This window comes from Mesoplodon bidens (assembly GCF_964165515.1).
Source record: "Mesoplodon bidens genome assembly, chromosome: 10".
NCBI classification, from domain to species: domain Eukaryota; kingdom Metazoa; phylum Chordata; class Mammalia; order Artiodactyla; family Ziphiidae; genus Mesoplodon; species Mesoplodon bidens.
The window spans coordinates 80,140,484-80,158,679 of NC_138172.1; positions in this window are offsets into that span (position 1 = coordinate 80,140,484).

The window sequence follows — 18,196 nt, forward strand, 5'->3', positions numbered from 1 at the left end:
CGGCAAAATATGTTTAAAAAAATCTCAAGCTGGTTGCTTTTTTTTTTTCTTCCTCACCAGTCAGCATTCTTTTGCTTGAAAGGGCTTTCATCTACAAGGCTGCCTCTTCCTGTCACTTCCCTCACCCCTTAGGAATCAAAAGCCACTTCATCAAGCTCAGGCATCAAAATGAACAAAACAATGAGATTGTCAGTGTTCAATGACTAATGCAGGTTTACTGCCCATGATGCCGATATGGAGACAAGTGTGGAATACCTATAATTTTTTCTAATAACAGCAGGCAGATCAGCATTGTTTTTTCGGTTATATCACTAATTTTAAAGTAGAGCAAAGACAAAAATAGGTCAGAAAAACTTAGAGATGCTTTCACCTGAGAGGAAAAACAGGTCCTTCATTCCCAGAGCACCAAAAAAGGGAAAATACCAATGTAGGTTTTTTTGTGTTTTTTTTAAGAGGGAAAAAACAGAGAAATGTATAGAGGGCAAACACACACGTGTACACACACGTGCATATAACCCTGACACAAAGGGCACTAAACAAAGACAGTGGTTCCCCAGTATGAGCAGAGTACTGAGTACCTTAGAAGAAGAGATCTTATAGCCCCTTTGAATTCTTATTGTCCTTACGAAAGAAGTGCTTATCAACACAGGACCACCTCTGTTGTCACACATGGCTGTGAAAGAAACTATTCCACAAGAGTCAATATTTTAGGAAACGGGCATTTTTAAGGTCCCCAAACAATACATTGATCCTTTGGCCACTAAGGGGTTTGACCACCTCATGAGGCTCTACCAGCCGTGATCAGTTATCGTCCTGTGCCCTCACCCGGTGGTGCCTCTGGCGTCTATTTATATGCACAGAGTTTCTTGCCTGTATGCTAAGTCGCCCCAGACTCTACTTTTTCATCCAATGCCTTGTGTCAATTTCAGTAGTTTTTATATCCCCTTTGTTGACAGCTATCACTGTTGTCAACATTTCATCAAATTGTATCTGTCTCCAGAGGTCTTCCTAGCAGACCCAAACGTCTCTTCTGATTTATTCTTTTTATCTACTGTGGGTCAGTACACTGGGGAACCAAATCTTTTAGATTTCTGTCTAAAAGGAGGCTCCAAGAAAGGGCTTTTCTGTAGATCACGAGCATAAGCTTTAGGTCATGAGTTTAAGCTCCAACTTGTTCCTGTGTTCTGGATAGCTGAGCCTGCTAGGGAACTGAGTTTCAGGTACGTAGGATGTCTTGTTGTGAAGTTATTTTTACATAGGTCATCTCTCCAACATCACTATAAGCTCCCGTGTGGCAGGGACCCCTGTCTTACAAGATTCTGAATGTGTGCACTGCCTAGAGTGGAACTTTATACAGAGCTGGACTTTAACAAACATGTGATACATGGACCCTCCGAGCCTCAGTTTCCTCATTTACGATGCAACGGATGTTATCGCCACGAGCAATTCCCTGGGGAAAAGGGCCGCTAAAAATAAGATTATTCTAGTGTGTGTACCTGTGACACTATAAGGATGGTGAATCTCTTTTGTTCTTTCTAAGGTTATATTGGTCCTAATACTTGGTGCTAAAACAGCCTTTCTTTTACGAAATGGTGACTATAATAAGTGCTTCTAAAAATGTCTTACCTGTGATGATATATTACATTGGCAATCCATTTCAGTATCTCAACTGAAATGAAAACTATTATTGGTTTGCAAAAATCGGTTAAAAGTACTGAACTGGAGCAAAATTCCAATCATAACATTCTATACATTTATAAATGTTTCTTAAAATACATATATTTCTTAAAATATGTATAAACCTCAACAATACATGATAGATTGAATATATAAATAGCTTTAAGAAAGATTAGTTAAATTCCTTTAGGCACAGTCCCTCATGCATACTTAAAGTCAGCAAATTTCTGGAGGGACAGAGTTTACTTACTTCAGTTGATGTCATGAAAGCCTCCTGCACTTTCCAGGCAGGCTTTTCCTTTAGTTCCTCACAGAGTCAGAAAACAGGCCAGAACAATCGGTTGTCTGACCCTGGAGGGCAATTCTGAAAGTTGTCTAAACATTCTTCCTTCACGTTCCAGCAGCCCCCATCCCACTCCCCTTGCCAGCTCTTGGTTCAGAAGAAGGTGAAGAAAAAGAGAAAAGAAGGGACGTTATTTTAACCGTTTGGGTGTCTGCAAAAACACTTGCTTGAATCTCTCATCCAGGCATTTTGACACTGAAATGCCCTTAGTGTGTAACCTGGCTCTGCTGAGTGAGGCTCAGTGAGAGTTGATATGTGTCACATGGGAAGCTCTTGGTGGGACAGCCGTACTCGAAGGTAGGACAGAGCCGCCCAGCAAAGACGAGTCATTTCTTCCCCGTGTTCTCTTCCATCCTTGCAAAGAGAGGGACCGTGTGTGTCCCTGAGGACGTGGGAAGGAAAACACCCCATCTTGTCTCCTCTGCTTTCTTGGCTGCAGCTTGCTTCGATTTGCTCACCTGAACCAGTGGTTTCAGCGATGGCTGGCAAAGCAGCTACCCTCTTTCCCTTCAGGAGATTGTGAGAACGGAGCAGGAAACTGAGTGGCAGGGGCAACTGTGGAATGGAGTGGCCACAGCCAGGGTCACTGCCGTTGAGGAAACTCAGGAACAGTGCCTGGGACGTTACCCCCTCTCCACAGTTGTTTAGAAACGCTGAGCACTCAGCAAACACCTGAAATCCTTTGGAGGACAGACTATGTCATCCTTAGGGAACATTTCACTGGGCTGATTTTCTTTCATGACCTTTTCAAATCTTCACTGAGAGAGCCACCTAGTCTTGACATTCATACATTTACTTATTCAGTAGGTATTTGTTCAGCACTGAATGTGTGCTGTGTGCTGTGTGAGATTCTAGGGATTCAAACCTAAACGTCTGCCCTTGAGGAACCCATAGTCTGGCAGGACCTAGAAAGAGATGAACACCCAACAGTACTACAGTAGACTAAAGGGTCATCAAGGCTCCCACCTTGTGTTCCAAGCATGAGTGGTGTGTGTGTGTGTGTGTGTGTGTGTGTGTGTGACTCTGCTGGTGATGAGGAAAAGTAATCAGGGAAGAAGCTACCAGGGAGGTGACCTTGAAATTGGATATCACAGAAGTATGGGACTTTGTGGTGTACCAAGAAGGTGGGAAGGAAGTAGAGAACAGGGAGAACCACCTGCATGGAGACATGGAAGGATGGGCACATTTGTAACCAGATAGATGAGGATGGCTGGAGTATTGGGTGTGGGTTGGCTTGAGCTCATGGGAGATGCTGCTGGAAAGGGGACAGTTAGGACCCCATAGGGTTCCACAGGTTCTCATCCCCACTGAGGAGAGAGGGTGGATTCCAGAAGCCCATTTCCGTTTTAGCTCCTACCCTTCACCTGAAACACAAAGAAGCAGGAGGGAACCCATGGGACATGAATTATGTATGTCAAGGTCAACCACTGAGCTGGGTGCTTTATATGTTATCTTAATCTTTACGAGCAACCAGAGAATTATGAGATATTCACATTTGACAAATGTGAAAACTGGGTCTTGCCCAAAGCCACACAATCGGCACAATAGTCTTGGAATTCTACTCGGATCTGTATGGATTTATAGTCTTTCTCAATTGTTGCTTGTGATGGTTACTTTCAAAAGTGATGAATGACCCTCTTAATATGAATATAAAATTTGGATTAATTTTATGGACTTGGTGAAAAACGTGGGCTTTATTCCACAGACAACAAAATGCCCTTCAAAATGTCCTTCACGGGGACAAGGAGACTGGGAGCCCTGGAGGGGCTACCTAGGACTGCCACCGGCTGTCTGGGGGTGGCTGGCAGGAACAGAGCCCATCAAGCAGGAGAGAAGGGAGCAGCAGATAGCCAGTTGCAAGCCCTGGAGAAGCATTCCCAAATCAGGGGATTTGCATACTAAAATTGAAAGCATACTTGCATTCAGGAATCAAACGCATGCATTACCACTGTCCTGGAAATAGGCTGACTCAGACCATACAACTAAATAAAAGAATAATGTTTACTCAGAACTGATGTACTTGTTTAAAAAGTTAATGTTTTAAGCTTTCTGCCTTCTAGCAAAACATCGCTAATCTAATTAGAGCTTTCCAACCCCACTTGGCCTGCAAGCAGGCCTGCAGTGCATTGACTGCTCACCAGACAGGATGGACCCCAGGCCCTTTCTCCTCACCCCCTCAGCTTAAAAAGTTCAGCTCTACCCTCCTTCCCATCACCAAATGTTTTCTTCTCATTTCTAAGCCAGCCACCAGGCACATGCCAGCACTTTGCACTCACTCCCTAGAATCCCAGAAAGTGAGTTTATTTGGGTGATAGGTCTTCCCTTAAAGACATTCTTAGAACACTGTGTGGTGAACAGCACATATCTCATTGCAAAGGCAAGGAGATTTTAGCAGCAGAGGGATTTTATAACATAAGGCTGCTTCCAGAGGGGAAGGATCTTTAAGACTCCCCTGCCTCAGACTTCAGCGAGTTGGTTCTTTGAAACGTTTCCCCCATTCTCAAGTTGTAGCCGGCTAGTTTTTACTGTGTAGGGGACTGGCAGGCGGTGGGCTGGAGAGGTTGTGGATGATGAACTTTAAGTTTAGGTGGAATTAATTAGCCATAATCCCATTCTAGACCTAGTTTGCTTTTAATGTTTCAAGATCCAGGAAGTAATGAGTGCAAAGGGTGTTACAAAAAAATCATGAAATAAAAATATGAATGCCAGTCTGTGAAGTTTTCCTGCAATTTACACAGAATGGGCACTAGTCTGGCTGCAGTGGTGTCTGGGGGTGCTGGTTGAGAACAGGGGTGTAGCCCTGCATTACTCCTCTCCAATTCCCACAGCTGCTGACTTTGGAGGTGATGAAGGGATGGAGTAGAATTGGGATGAGGGGTAGTAGCAGTGAACGTCTGTATCCCAGGACTCCCATTGTCTCAGAGCCCTCCCCTGTCTATCCCTCACTTCATATTTACACAACCCAGGAGGGGAGTTAGTGCAGGTATTGGTGTTCCCAGGTCACAAAAGAATCACGTGGGTCATAGCTGTTACGTGGTTTGCATAGCCGTGCACAGATGTTTCATACCACAGGTGGGATTAAACACTTAGTAAGTGCAGTTTTCAAAGTTCTGAATGGTTAGGGTACTCAGTGTAAGGAATCAATAAGGTTCCTCCTCTTGCTCGTGTAAGTTTCTAGAAGTGAGATGGAGGGAGGCAAGATCATGACCATCTCTTCCTCGTGTCAACCCCTCCCCCACCCTCAAAAGGTTAAAGTGTGTGTAAGTGTCACCTTCAAAAGTTTGAAGTATGTGTTAGTGTTAGTGACAAGGTACCCTGGGACCCATTGAGGCACTTTTCCATCTTTGGATTCAGAACTCAGTGCATGACCCTTTCACCCTCTGCTGGGGGCTGAGCAGCCTGACCCTTGTCCACACCCCAGGAGGCACTTGACTCCTGCCTTTGCAAGCACTTGGGTCTCTTTGAGTCTGATGGTCTTATTTTCTTCCAAATCTCAAGGTCTGAACCTTACATTAAGTTCTGGTGGGTGAGGTTTAAGAACCCTGGTGAGAGGGCTTCCCTGGTGGCGCAGTGGTTGAGAGTCCACCTGCCGATGCAGGGGACACGGGTTCGTGCCCCGGTCTGGGAGGATCCCACATGCCGCGGAGCGGCTGGGCCCGTGAGCCATGGCCGCTGAGCCTGCGCGTCCGGAGCCTGTGCTCCGCAACGGGAGAGGCCACGACAGTGAGAGGCCCACGTACCGCAAAAAAAAAAAAAAAAGAACCCTGGTGAGGAAGAGTTATGCAACTGTGAAACCAGCAGTTAAAACCAAAACCAAGACCAAAACCAAGCAAACAAACAAACAAAACAAAGCAGAAAGTGTGTTTATTGTTCAGAACAAATATGGTAGAGGGAAACCAGCTTATTTTCTCAAGCTTTTACTCAAACATATTAATGTTGAATGAATTTGGGGGGCACACTCTGATTTAGTTCATTTCTTCATGGTTTGCTTGAGTCAAATTCTGTGTCTTCCACGGAGAAAAAAGCTGTGGTCCCGCTTCCTACCTGCTTTGTTAATTATACGCCGCCCAAACACAGCGGGTAACGTTGCCATTATCTTATGGATCACGTGCCACGTTGCACAGTACTTGCATCGTAACTCAGAATCCAGCCATCACCCAGTTGCAGTATAGGGGAGATTATATCAAAAGTAGTGTTTACAGTGTACTAATAGCCTCATAAAGATAAACATCGGAAATTCATTTGAAAACCTAAATCATTGTGTCAGTTCTTAAGTTTCCATAAACAGCTTCCTTATGTATGTGTCTCTGCTTTGGTGTGCATACAACTGCCAAGGCTTTCAGCAGACCCTGCCTCTGCCCCATTCATAGAAGAGCGCGAGCACAGCCCACGGACACAGAGGAACATTTGGCTCCACAGGCCACCCCCACTGCCACTTCCTTTTGGTTCCAGGGCCAGACACACAGGGAGAGGAGACTTCCAATTTAGAAGCTGAGCAGATTGTTCAGACATACTTCCTGATGATACGTCTGAAGAGTCTTGTTCTGTTTGTGCTTCTCCTACTCAGGAACAGAGTCTATGAGGCAACATTCTGACTCACTGTTTGGGTTCACATTTTTGAACGAAGAAAAAAAGATTGATGCAGGACACCCGAAATGCCCATATTTCCCTATGGGAGGGCTAAGAATGCTGGTTCTGGAGTCAGAGAGACTTCAGATTCAGCACCAGTTCCATCCCTTGCTAACTGTACAAACTTGGATGAGGTACTTCTTAACCTCTCTGAGCTTCGGTTTGCCTGATATTTCAAATGAGAATAACTTATCTCATAGGGTATTTGTGAGGATTAACTAAGTGCACATAAAGCACCTATCCCAGTGCTCAATACCAAGCAAATGATCAATACAGGTTAATTAGTATTATTATATTTGCCACCCTGGAGGACCACCTACAGGGTTGTTACAGAGAATAAATATAATAATGACAGCAAAAGCTCTTAGCACAGCCTTTGGTCCATGCCCTTAGATTTTCTCGTATGGCAAGGAAAAAAAATCTGTATTTGTACTCAATTCATGGATTTTAATTAGTGAGTAAAATAAACTATCTCTCTAGTTTCCATCAGGATACAGGTGTGAGATTCTCTTTTAAATGCCCTTCTCATTTCTCTTAGCTGTTCCTTTGTTCTGAAACATGCTGGGTAGGTGGGCGCATTTCCAAAGCTGAAACATCTGGATTTGGTCGAGTCAAAACTTTGTCTGTGGTTTATCTTGTGATCGCTCAGGTTATCCCAGGAGACTAGAGACCACCTGGAGACTTCAGTTTTGGCATCCAAAGTAAGCTAGCATCCTCTGTAGATGAGCACCCAAGTACCAAGAATATATGTCTAATGATACATAAATATATAAACAGGCTGAAAGCCAGTACCCTTAGCTGATGGTGAGTCAGTCTGAGCCCCAAAAGCCAATAGGACTGTGACATGTTTCTTTTGCAGAGCCCAGAGGCCCTTGGGTTGAACTCTGATAGGATTTTAGATCTAAGCACGCCTTAGCAGGTAATAATGCCACCTGAAATTTCCATGCCACTATGTTCTTTGCAAAGAGCTTTCACATAAAATATCTTATCACAGTTGTTCTGTGATGTAGGCAATGCAAAAAATTTCATTCCCACTTTACCTTTAGAAGAAAATGTAGGTTCAGAAACATTAAGTGGTTCCAGGAACACACTGAGTTGGGACAGCCTGGACCATGAAAAGGTGCTCCTGTGGCACTGGAGAAAAAGCTGTGCCATGAGGAGAGGTCCCCTGGAAGGGTGAATAGCTGAAGAGGGGTTGCCTCTCATTTCTGGGATGAGGTCTCCTTATAAATGAGTTACCTCTGTGGTCCCTTGGTTCGCACAAGCTGTGCTGATGTCTCCTGATTCCCAGTCCTTCTTGCCTACCTCAGGGATCCTCAGGTAGTTTGTGGTTCCCATTTCTTTTTTTTAGTTATTTCTGAGATATACATTTTATTTGTTTGTTTGTTTTGTTTTTGCGGTAAGCGGGCCTCTCACTGTTGTGGCCTCTCCCATTGTGGAGCACAGGCTCCGGACGCGCAGGCTCAGCGGCCATGGCTCACGGGCCCAGCCGCTCTGCAGCATGTGGGATCTTCCCAGACCGGGGCACGAACCCGTGTCCCCTGCATCGGCAGGCGGACTCTCAACCACTGCGCCACCAGGGAAGCCCTGAGATATACATTTTAAAGTAATAACTAGAATTATGACTTATAATATTATAACAGAACATATAAGATTTTTAGGAATTTCATGTAATGTCTGAAGCATTTATATTAACACATTTCCATACAAATAACCCAAAGAAAGTTTAGTATTCGTTTTTTGTTTTGTTTTGTTTTGTTTTTTACACAGCAGGTTCTCATTACTCATCAATTTTATACACATCAGTGTATACATGTCAATCTCAATCTCCCAATTCAGCACACCACCATCCCCATCCCCACCCCCGTGGTTTTCCCCCATTGGTGTCCGTATGTTTGTTCTCTACATCTGTGTCTCAACTTCTGCCCTGCAAACCGGTTCATCTGTACCATTTTTCTAGGTTCCACATACATGCGTTAATATACAATATTTGTTTTTCTCTTTCTGACTTACTTCACTCTGTATGACAGTCTCTAGATCCATCCACGTCTCAACAAATGACTCAATTTAGTTCCTTTTTATGGCTGAGTAATATTCCATTGTATATGTGTACCACATCTTCTTTATCCATTTGTCTGTTGATGGGCATTTAGGTTGCTTCCATGACCTGGCTATTGTAAATAGTGCTGCAATGAACATTGGGGTGTATGTGTCTTTTTGAACTATGGTTTTCTCTGGGTATATGCCCAGTAGTGAGATTGCTGGATCATATGAATTCTATTTTTAGTATTTTAAGGAACCTCCATACTGTTCTCCATAGTGGCTGTATCAATTTACATTCCCACCAACAATGCAAGAGGGTTCCCTTTTCTCCACACCCTCTCCAGCATTTGTTGTTTTTGTAGATTTTCTGATGCTGCCCATTCTAACTGGTGTAAGGTGATACCTCATTGTAGTTTTGATTTGCATTTCTCTAATAATTAGTGATGTTGAGCAGCTTTTCATGTGCTGCTTGGCCATCTGTATGTCTTCTTTGGAGAAATGTCTATTTAGGTCTTCGGCCCATTTTTGGATTGGGTTGTTTGTTTCTTTAATATTGAGCTGCATGAGCTGTTCATATATTTTGTAGATTAATCCTTTGTCCATTGATTAGTTTGCAAATATTTTCTCCCATTCTGAGGGTTGTCTTTTTGTCTTGTTTATGGTTTCCTTTGTTGTGCAAAAGCTTTTAAGCTTCATTAGGTGCCATTTGTTTATTTTTGTTTTTATTTCCATTTCTCTAGGAGGTGGGTCAAAAAGGATCTTGCTGTGATTTATGTCATAGAGTGTTCTGCCTATGTTTTCCTCTAAGAGTTTTGTAGTGTCTGGCCTTACATTTAGGTCTTTGATCCATTTTGAGTTTATTTTTGTGTATGGTGTTAGGGAGTGTTCCAATTTCATTCTTTTACATGTAGCTGTCCAGCACCACTTTCCCAGCACCACTTATTGAAGAGACTTTCTTTTCTCCATTGTATATCTTTGCCTCCTTTGTCATAGATTAGTTGACCATAGGTGTGTGGGGTTATCTCTGGGCTTTCTATCTTGTTCCATTGATCTGTGTTTCTGTTTTTGTGCCAGTACCACATTGTCTTGATTACTGTAGCTTTGTAGTATAGTCTGAAGTCAGGGAGTCTGATTCCTCCAGCTCTGTTTTTTTCCCTCAAGACTGCTTTGGCTATTCGGGGTCTTTTGTGTCTCCATACAAATTTTAAAATTATTTGTTCTAGTTCCCTAAAAAATGCCACTGGTAATTTGATAGGGATTGCATTGAATCTGTAGTTTGCTTTGGGTAGTATAGTCATTTTCACAATATTGATTATTCCAATCAAAGAACATGGTATATCTCTCCATCTGTTGGTATCATCTGTAATTCCTCTCATCAGTGTCTTATAGTTTTCTGCATACAGGTCTTTTGTCTCCCTAGGTAGGTTTATTCCTAGGTTTTTTTTTTTAATTTTTTTATTTATTTTTGGCTGTGTTGGGTCTTCATTGCTGCACGCGGGCTTTTCTCTAGTTGCGGCAAGCGAGGGCTACTCTTTGTTGCGGTGCGCGGGCTTCTTATCGCGGTGGCTTCTCTTGTTGCAGAGCATGGGCTGTAGGCACGTAGGCTTCAGTAGTTGTAGCATGCGGGCTCTAGAGTGCAGCCACAGTAGTTGTGGCACACGGGCTCAGTAGCTGTGACTCACGGGCTCTCGAGTGTGGGCTCAGTAGTTATGGCACGTGGGCTCAGTTGCTCCACAGCATGTGGGATCTTCCCGGACCAGGGCTCGAACCCGTGTCCCCTGCATTGGCAGGCAGATTCTCAACCACTGCGCCACCAGGGAAGCCCCAAGCCTGTGTCTTTTGGTTGGAGCATTTAATCCATTGACGTTTAAGGTAATTATCGATATGTATGTCCCTGTGACCATTTTCTTCACTGTTTTGGTTTTTTTTTTTTGTAGGTCCTTTTCTTCTCTTGTGTTTCCCATTTAGAGAAGTTCCTTTAGCATTTGTTGTAGAGCTGATTTGGTGGTACTGAATTCTCTTAGCTCTTGCTTGTCTGTAAAGCTTTTGATTTCTCCATCAAATCTGAATGAGATCCTTGCTGGGTAGAGTAATCTTGGTTGTAGGTTCTTCCCTTTCATCACTTTAAGTATATCATGCCACTCCCTTCTGGCTTGTAGAGTTTCTGCTGAGAAATCAGCTAACCTTATGGGAGTTCCCTTGTATGTTATTTGTCGTTTTTCCCTTGCTGCTTTTAATAATTTTTCTTTAATTTTTTCCAATTTGATTACTATGTGTCTTGGCATGTTTCTCCTTGGGTTTATCCTGTATGGGACTCACTGCGCTTCCTGGACTTGGGTGGCTATTTCCTTTCCCATGTTAGGGAAGTTTTCAACTGTAATCTCTTCAAATATTTTCTCGGGTCCTTTCTCTCTCTCTTCTCCTTCTGGGACGCCTATAATGCGAATGTTGTTGTGCTTAATGTTGTCCCAGAGGTCTCTTAGGCTGTCTTCATTCCTTTTCATTCTTTTTTCTTTATTCTGTTCCACAGCAGTCAATTCCACCATTCTGTCTTCCAGGTCACTTATCCATTTTTCTGCCTCAGTTATTCTGCTATTGATTCCTTCTAGTATAGTTTTCATTTCAATTATTGTATTGTTCATCTCTGTTTGTTTGTTCTTTAATTCTCCTAGATCTTTGTTAAACATTTCTTGCATCTTCTCGATCTTTGCCTCCATTCTTTTTCCGAGGTCCTGGATCATGTTCACTATCATTATTCTGAATTCTTTTTCTGGAAGGTTGCCTATCTCCACTTCATTTAGTTGTTTTTCTGGGGTTTTCTCTTGTTCCTTCATCTGGTACCTAGCCCTCTGCTTTTTCATCTTGTCTGTCTTTTTGTGAATGTGGTTTTTGTTCCACAGGCTGCAGGATAGTAGTTCTTCTTGATTCTGCTGTCTGCCCTCCGTGGTTCCCATTTCTGATGTGAAATCCTTCCTGTGGTTACATACCTACCAGCTGCTGCCAGTATTGCTACCTCTATGAAAAGGTTCTCACACTTTTGTGTGCAATAGACTTACCTGTAGTGTTCATTAAAAATGAACTCTGGGGCTTCCCTGGTGGGGCAGTGGTTGAGAGTACACCTGCCGATGCAGGGGACGCGGGTTCGTGCCCCGATTTGGGAAGATCCCACATGCCGTGGAGTGGCTGGGCCCGTGAGCCATGGCCACTGAGCCTGCACATCTGGAGCCTGTGCTCCACAATGGGAGAGGCCACAACAGTGAGAGGCCCGTGTACCACCAAAAAAAAAAAAAAAAAAGAACTCTGGATCAAATTTTGAAATTCTGATTTAAGAGACTCTGGATGGAAGTGTGTGTGTGTGTGTGTGTTTTGTGGATTCAGTGGTTGCTGAAGCTGGCTTGGAAGAACTTAAGGGGTGCATCTTTTCCTATGTCTGCATTCTGTGCCATAGTGTCTTGAAATCGGGTTTGTTGGGAGTTTTGGCCCATGGAGATCAGCAAGTGTTACAAATCAGCACCTCTGCTCCAACCCCACGAGTTGGTTTTTGAACATTTACTGGCACACCACTGAGTGGTTCCATTGTTTTCCAACCGCTCACTCAGCCCTCAGGTAGTTCAAACCTGTGCCTGTAAATCATAGGTGGGATACTCGGACAGACAGATCATAAACTGACAACTTCCTTTTCTTTGTCCTATTTTTCCCTGTGAAATATTTTAAAAATTGCAAATTACGCTTTTCCTTTCCAGGAAGGCTTAATTATATAATTTTTGTATTTCTAGCATATGTCACAGCTCTTTTCATAATAAGAATCATTTAGCACCTACTATTTCCCAGCCCTATTCTAGTGAATAAAATAAAGCCCTTTCTCTTTTGGGACAAGCACAGAATTCAAAAGTCTATAAATTTCATGGAATTGGAGGAGATTCCATGTAGTTGGAGCAAAGTGAGGGAGTGAGAGAATGATAAGGGATAAGACTGGCTTTGTATGCAGACACAAGTAAAGAGTTTGTATTTAATTTGAAGTTTAATAGGAAGCCTTATTAAATCTCAAGCAGAGGAGATTTATGTTTCAAAAAGATCTCTCTGTTTGCTGTTTGGGAACTTACTGTGGAGGGCAAAAAAGAAATCTGGGTAATGAAACTCATTTTTTCTTAAATTTTTTCAAAGAAAAATTTTCTAGAATCCCTTTAGGCTCTCTTAAGGACAGAATTCTTCCTTACAACTTCAGGAATCCAAATCTTTGAGCTGAACACTGTGGGAGAATTGCATCATTGGTAAATAGATGGAATCACTTCAGAAGCAACATGTTGTAAGAAGTTATATAAGTACTTTCTATTTTTTTAATACTTGGTCTCTTTTGACCATTAGTCCCAGGCCCTAGACTTCAGGTTAAAAAAACATTCAACCAGCACTATCCAATAGAATTTTCTGCAGTGATAAAAGTATTCCATAGTTGTGGTCTCCTAAAATAGTAGCTATCCTCCACATGTGGCTAATGAGCACTTGAAATATGGCTAGTGTGACTGAGGAGTTGGATTTTTAATTTTATTTAATTTTCATTAATTTAAATTTAAACAGCCACATGTGGCAAGTGGCTACCATATTGGACAGTGCAGCCCTAGAACTTCTATGTCTCTGGCCATGCAGGTGACATCTCTGAGCCCCTGTATTTAGTTAATAATACTTATCTGTTAGAAGAGGATTAAATTATATATGTAAAAGCATAAAGCCTGGTGTCTGGCAGCTCCCAGGACCACAGTGGAGGTTGGATTCAGTGGTGCACTGGAACAGGAATGAACTGGCTCATGAGAGTCAATTTCTCACATCCCTTCCCAACTCTGAGTTCATTGACAGCATAGTTAGTCGTGGTTGGAATGTCTACACCATGGAAATCAGCAACCACTATACTTTGGGGCCCCCTACCCCATCCTAATCCAAGAGCCAGCTGTTAACAATTTTCTAACACACCATTGGTAGGGTGCATTTACACATCCTATTTATTTATACTTGTTTCTACTACCAGAAATTTAATTCTTTCATGGATCCTTTTCCTTTTCATTATTTCTAAAACATTGTTTTAGTATTCCATTTCCTTCCTTACCTGACTTTCACAAGCCTTCTGTGCTTCTGTGTTTCTGCTTCTGTGTTTCAGAGAAGCTTCTGCCTGAGGAAGACTATGCATCTTTTTTTTCTTTTTTTTTCCTTTAATACAACTTGTAAATTTTAGGTCATTCCGGTTTGCCTATTCCTTCTTTGCTGTGAATGAAGCAACCAGCTGGCTACACAGTGCAGTCACAATGACACTTTCAGAGAAAAACTCGGATGCTCTGTGTCTCCGTCTGTCCCACCCTTATCTTGGGCAGGTGCTCTGTCTTCAGTTCCTACACTTTTACACTCACCAGCAAACCATTTTGTAAAACGTTGCAAAGTACATCTCTGTTTTGCTTCTGTCTTCCTGTTTCCGGTAATTTTTACTGGTTTCATCTGCAAACTAGATTAGGAAGATTATGTATTCATTATTGATGACTCTCTTTTCTCAGCAATATGGTTTTAAGGTAACTATCCAAAAATTTTACGTCCCTAAACCCTACCTCAGCCAGGGACTTAGTAAAACATCTGCAGATAGTTTATCAGTTAAAAAGCTTACATTAAAGATGATACTGAATGAAGACCTTTTGCCGTCAAAACTGTTGAGAGCCTGTTTTGACTTGTGAGCTCTGACCTCTACCAAGGGGTTAACCCTGATTAAATTTCCAGGTGTGATTCCATCTGGATGAACTCTAAGAAACTCTACCCCATTGATTTTCAAAATACTTTCATTTTTTTAAAAGCAACAGAATCCTTTCTTCAAAGGTAATTTACATGGAAGTCCAGTACATAAGAGGCAAATGCTGAGTTTTTCTGGTTTTGGTGTAGGCAACAGATCTACCCAGAAGGAGGGACTTTAAATAGAATCGTTTAAAAAACATTGATGAACCCGACTTATTTTTTTTAAAGGCAGTTCTATTCTTTACCAATATTAAACATGCATTCTGTGGGCGGACAGTCTTTCTGAACTATACTATATTTTCTCTTTTAAAAAACTATACATCTTGGTTTCTGAGGCCAATACTTCATATAAATATCAAGAGAGCAAGCAGGCTTTAGGTATGTCTTTTCTATCTAAATGCTAACCAAACAAAAAGAAAGAGAGAGGGAACTGCTACAAAAAATGGATAACTGTTGAATCATATGTCTCTGAAAGCTAATATTATGTTAATTAATTTAATGCCACCTTCTATAGTTACCTGCCAATATAACAACCTTTAAAACAAAAGAACAAAGATGAATTATTTGTTCTTCATAAAACACAAGATTTGAAAATGTATGAAATCCTTTAAGATAATTTACAGCATAATAACAATATACTTAAAATAGAATATTAATTTAATTTAATATGTTTCTTATGAAGTCATATAAGGCCTAAATAAGAAAGGCCTAGAAAGGTCTTTTCAAAAATCTTGTACTCTTAGCAACAAATTTGCCTTGGCAGATTTATTAGTCAATAATCTTACTCAAAATAACAATCTAATTTGAATAGTATAAGGGTCAAAGTTAATTTGGAAATACTCAAGAGTAAAGAAGATTGGGTGTTAAATAGATTATTTATTCACTAGTAACCTCTGAACTGTTTCTAGAGAATAATTCGTTTCGACAAACAGCATGTCTATGGCCCACCATGTGGAAATAGGAATATTTTCTATGAAAGGAGGGTTTTGTTTGGGCTTCTTGCTTGATTTCTGCAGTAAGTCAACTGTTCATGTGTTTTCTATAATTACTCACATTTAATTTGTTTCTTAGTGCACAGCAGAAGCTCTGATGATAGAAACAATGTCTATTGAGTATTATAGGAAAGATCTGTAGTCTTCTCTTCTTCCAGGAAAGATTCCTAATCTGGAGTCCCAGGACCCATAGTCAGCAGCTGATGGTTGGGATTTAAGAAATTTTTCAGCTCACTAAAATTGTAAAAAACAAAACATTTGTATATATGCACATGTGTGATTTTCTAAGGAGTTCTAACTTTTACAATCTTCTTAAAAGGATTCATGTGAAAAAAAAAAGATAAAGAGAATCTATCAAAACATTATATTCTTTTTTTTATTAAAGTGTAGCTGATTTATAATGTTTCAGGTGTACAGCAAAGTGATTGTTTTATATATATATATATATATATGTGTATATATATATATATATATATATATATACACACACACACACATACATATTCTTTTCCATTATGGTTTATTATAAGATATTAAACATAGTTCCCTGTGCTATGCAGTAGGTCCTTGTTGTTTATCCAATTTATATATAGTAATGTATATCTGCTAATCCCAAACTCCTAATTTTTCCTTCCCCCACTTTCCCGTTTGGTAACTGTAAGTTTGTTTTCTATGTCTCAGTGTCTGTTTCTGTTTTGTAAATAAGTTCATTTGTATCATATTTTAGATTCCACATATAAGTGATGTCATGTGGTATTGTCTTTCTCTGTCTGACTTAATTCACTTAGTATGATACTCTCTAGGTCCATCCATGTTGCTGCAAATGGCATTATTCCAATCTTTTTTATGACTGAGTAATATTCCATTGTATGTATATATATATATATATATATATATATATATATATATATATATACCACATCTTCTTTATTCATTCATCTATCGATGTACATTTAGATTATATCCTTGGTTGTATTATCTTGAACCTTGTCTTCCTGCCTGACTCACTTACCTCCTTCTTGCCTAAGAATAAACCAGGCTAAATGGTGTTTCAAGTTTGAACCCAAAGTTTTGTAGAAGTTTTGAGAAATAGACCTGTGAAATCTTTAATTCCATCTTGTTGGAAAGTTGCTGAGGATATTTTTTATCATGTTATTAAGAACCTTCCCTAAGAAGACCCATATCAGAAAATTGTTTTACAGATTATCCTTCTTAAAGACTTCACTTCTCCCATGAAATGGACTTTTTTTTTTTTGATAATAAGTCTGGAATCAACTCTAAGCATCAAAAGCTGCGTGAGGGCTCACACTACCTGCATAGTTTTGCATGATCCTGTTCCACCTGGTCCTGGTTTTGAGTTTCTGCTCTTATTGTTATTTTTCTTTCTATTCTTATTTATATGTTCTATTTTTTATTCACTGTTGATGTACGCCTTCTCAAAGGAGAGTTAAGGGGAAAAATAAATGAATATCCAACCTGCAAGTGGGGAAATTAAATTTCAGTTTGGTGGCTACCTCAAAGTAACAGAGCCCATTCCACGTGTATTCTTCAACACAGGCCTCTCACATACCAGATCTGTTCTTTGGCTAGTTGGCCCTATAGATGATTCAAAATACTGGTTATTAGGAAGCAGGGAAACTTGTACATCTATGGGAAACTCCCCTCCCCTCTCTCCCTTCCCAAGTTGTGACACTACATCCTCTTTAGCTTTCTGGAAGTATTACCTTCTTACTATAGGCAATGTAGTGACTATGAAATTTGTCTTTTCTATATGCAAGAGCCTTTTAGGAAAGTGGGAGTAGGAGCAGAGTGCGAGACAAGCGAAGGAGCAGAAAAGCTTTGGTTGCATGTCTTCCTGCTCTCTCTGCCTGTGTCCCCTCTTGCAGAGAGAGATAGAATATTATAGCTGTGAGAACATGGACTCTGTAGACAAACAGATCAATAAAGTCCAGCTCCCCACTTGCTACCTGTGTGACCTAGGGAAAGTTGCTTCACCTATTTGTGCAAAATTATCCTTTATCCTCTAAGGATAGGATAGTTGTGCAGATTGAGGAGTTAATGTATATAAAACACTTAGAACAGGGCCTGGTATATAATACAGTCTCAACATGTATTATATATTATAATTACTGCCAGAACTCTGGATAGGTACTGCATGAATATTCTCACCTTGTGGAAAGAGATTGCTTGGAAAACGTAGGAAAGTCGGCTCTTTCTCCTACCTGTAAACAACATTAGTCCTCTGTATATTTTCACCAGGGCAAAATTCAGTGAGCACAGAAAATGGGTTTAAAAAACATCCAGATGTCATTTCGCATACAAATCAAGAGCAGGGTCTGAATTTCAAACCATTCCTTTGGTACCTGCCCAAATCGATTTTGGCTGAGAGCAGGAGGGATGGAGTGGGAAGAAGTCATCGAAATCGCGTGCACAATGTTGTTCCAACTTGGGAGGTTGGAGTGAAGCCACCTCGAAGGTTTGGCCTTGTATGTTTGTGATCCTAGGAAATTTCCCCAGCATGAAAGTTGTGCTTCGGGGAACAGAAAGAAATAATGATTTTTGTATCTGTAAATAAGGCCATTGCTATGTGTGAGTGGCAATGTTCCAGAGATATTAGCTATTTTCACTTTCTTGTGGTCCACCCATGAATTACAAAGCGCAAAAGGGTGTTCCCTTCCCAGTTGAAAATAGCTTTTGGCAGCATTTTCTGACACAGTTCTTCAATGTACCACGGGACCTGTCACCT